The 3,372-nt window shown below is 35.1% G+C and overlaps 1 non-coding gene across 1 annotated transcript; it reads right to left on the reverse strand.

The window, feature by feature from the left end:
• Positions 1 to 3,048: 3,048 nt before the first annotated feature.
• On the reverse strand, positions 3,049 to 3,155 carry LOC115456000. Its single transcript, XR_003939843.2, has one exon. It is a non-coding gene; the product is annotated as a U6 spliceosomal RNA (small nuclear RNA).
• Between the last annotated feature and the right edge of the window lie 217 nt (positions 3,156 to 3,372).

A 3,372-nucleotide genomic window follows, 5' to 3' on the forward strand; every position in this document is an offset into this window, starting at 1 on the left:
TTTTTGATCCGCACGCGTCGTTCGTGAATGTAGAAATAAAAATTATAGTCCGTATTTATTTGATTTATTGTACAATATTACACATATTTTTTATAATTTTAAATAATATTGTTGTTATTTTTACAAAACTTACTTTTTAGGCAGTTTTTGAAGCCATTATAAAGAAAATAAATATAAAAACTTAGAATACTAAAACTTACATATCTAATGTACATTTTTATAAATCACTTACACAGATGGCACTAGTTCTAATGCTAATTAGAACGTTACCCAAAAAAATCAAAGAGAGTTGTGCGCAACAACCAACGTCAAAATTATGCCGGTCTGTTTTATTAGTTGTATTCGCAAGTAAGCTTTTGACTCGCATATTAAAAAAATCTGTATTCTTGACTTATGCTACTAAAATTCATGTTTGTGTTTGCAATGTTATAATTTATTATAAAAAGAATACAACAAATGCTTACTATATACTCGCCAAACTTTTAAATTTGACTACGAGACACGCTCGTTTTCATTAGTATCCTAAATAAATAAAAAAAGAATTAACCCACCAGAATAGTTTCTCGGCGGAATTGGCGAAAATGCATGAAAAGATTAATGTAGGTGGAGAAAGCGCGAGAAGTATGCCAGAATCTAGCAAAGTGGCAATCCATAGTCTCTGTCTACCCCTATGGTATACAGGCGTGATACTATGTATATATGTTTCTCATAGCTGCTATTTAAACTATTTGCATATTGAGTTTTCCTAACTTGGGCTTACATTATAGCTATAAGTTATAACATTTAAATGATTGTAATCGTAGTGTTAAGTCTGCTGGAAAACCTAATAAATAAATAAATAAACAATAGGGGACCGGCCTATGCTTGATTTTGTACATTATTTTATATGTAATGGTTAATAATACGAAAAAGAAGCACTCTTGCGAAAACTGCATAAAAATTGGTTAAAAAATGAGCCAGTAATTCATATTTCAAATATTACTATGTGCCGAAGTGGGCGCGAAGTGGGAATATCGCTTCATCTCTTTCTTTCGCACGCGTCGTAATGCCCGATGACGTCACACGTGGGTATTGCGCCTCGTTTCTGTTTCTTGTTACTTACCCCTTCTACCGAAATTGAAAGACTTATAACTTGTTGATTTTTTACCGGATTTAAATAATTCTTTCTGTGTTGTAATTTATATTAAGTAAATATTTGATAATAATAAAGAACAAAAATGAGTCCGGTACCCTATTGTCAAAACAAAATAAAACGTAACGATATACCAACGTACGAACATCAAAGGCATACCAGAAGCACTAATTGGATTACACTTGCTATATGGTTATACAGCGACCCAGGCGCCTTCGGGACAAGTGGGGTCGATCCGCCGCGAGCGGAAGGAGTGTTAGGTATCGAGGTATGATTGTTTATTGATTATACTAATATAGGGATGTTCGATTCGCTCTCGGGTTTCGGGTTCTAATCCCGGGTGAACTAAGGTTGGATTTTGAGCTCAGTATAAGCTGGAAGTCTAGAATTAGTGATTGATATGGCGATAGAGTCGCCTCTATCATGGGAAGGAAAATACGGCAAAAGTTTGTGCATAATTTCGACTCTGACTATCCTTTCAGGCATAAAGACGTGGAAGTGCATATATTATATAGGTTGTTTAAAATATTAATAATAGTACCAGCCCTGTATGACGCTATCCCACTGCTGGGAGAGGGCTGCTAGTGGTGATTATTTAGCGTCTTGCGAATAAAAAACCGTAATAATCGCTATTGATTATTACTTTCTTATTTATATTGTAAGTGAAAATGTTTTGCCTACTTGTTTTGATGGCTGAATAATATGGCAATGGAGGTCCGGAGTTCTAATCCGACGTTAGGCACTTTATATGGGAGTTTTTCGTTCGGTTATGTGAACTAGATCCGCAGAGAAAGGTATTAGGCAGGCTCGAGGTGATCATTTAACTTTCATTGACTAGTGTACGTACGTACGTATAAGTCCGTGTAAGTACGACTTGTGGAACAGACTGCCGAGACAAATGTCCGCAGGTTCAAATCCCAAGGGCACATACGTCTAAATATTCTAAAATCATGTGTGTATTTTTTGTGAATTATCGCTTGCTTTATCTTTGAAAAAAAACGTGAGGAAATCTGCATACATCAGAAATTCACTATAGGAATTTTGAGGGTTTGTGAAGTCTACCAATTCGCACTAGGTTGGCATGGTGGACTAAGGCCTTATCCCTCTCAGTAGTAAAGAAGACTCGTGCCTAGCAATGAGACAGTATATAATACACGATTAATTATTATATTATTAAGAATTTTAGGATCAGTGAAGTAACGTCATCAAAACAAGCTACAAACATTAAACAATGTAAATCCAGACTGTACCGACTTGACCATCAATTTATCAGTCCAAATTTGCATACACTAAGATTAATGGTCGTCGCGTCTGTGAATTCGGTTAGGGCGAAAGGGTGAAGTTTTTGTATGGCATCGTGTTAATATCAATCTTTGTGATGGATTTTGTGAAGTACATATTGGTTTTGTGATGTTGGTTCTATGAAGATAGTGCAAATGCTATTTCTTTTTAATATATTAAGGAATATGTGCAGTTGTCAATGATTTTTAATGTGTGACTGATTCTAAACAGTAATTTATTTATTAGCAGATTGTCTCACTTCTGTAATAGTTTCATGTTAACTTACTTATAATATTATACACATAAAGAGTAATACAGTCCCGGATCTTGAATTTTTTTAAGGCGGGGCAAAATTTGGATAATCCCGTCCCCGACCACCTATATTTTTAACTTTGTCATCATCGGGGCATGGGCCCCGGCTTGACCCCCCCCCCTCCCCATAGATCCGGGGCTGGAGTAATATGACCTGATAATATAGTGAAGAGTAAAACACATTAATGTTCTGGTAATATAAAAACACTATTTCAATATGTACAAGAATACAAGAACCATGCTCTCTGATGACTCACTGTTTGTTTCGTATTATCGGAATTAAACACGTAAAGTATATAGAATGTAAGAAATGAGTATTTTCAAAAAATGTGGAACGCTTCACGATTTTGCGTGTCATCCTTGCGCAGGGGCCATGCTAATCTTCTTTGTATCGTTCCAATTTTAGTATATGTACTGCCGAAGCAAGTACACTTGGTATGCTGTTCGCTAAGTATATATACTTACCGTGCGGAAAATGTTACCAGCGCGATTCAGGTTTCGACTCTACATTTCATTTAACAACGATTTTTGACGCTTTTTACGAGTACAAATTGCAAAATAAATAAACTATAAACTTAAATAAACCATTATCATCCTAATTAAGATAACATTTTAATATTTAAATTGTAGTAATCGTTTTTTTCTCC

This window comes from Manduca sexta, chromosome 6 (genome assembly GCF_014839805.1).
Source record: "Manduca sexta isolate Smith_Timp_Sample1 chromosome 6, JHU_Msex_v1.0, whole genome shotgun sequence".
Classification (NCBI taxonomy): domain Eukaryota; kingdom Metazoa; phylum Arthropoda; class Insecta; order Lepidoptera; family Sphingidae; genus Manduca; species Manduca sexta.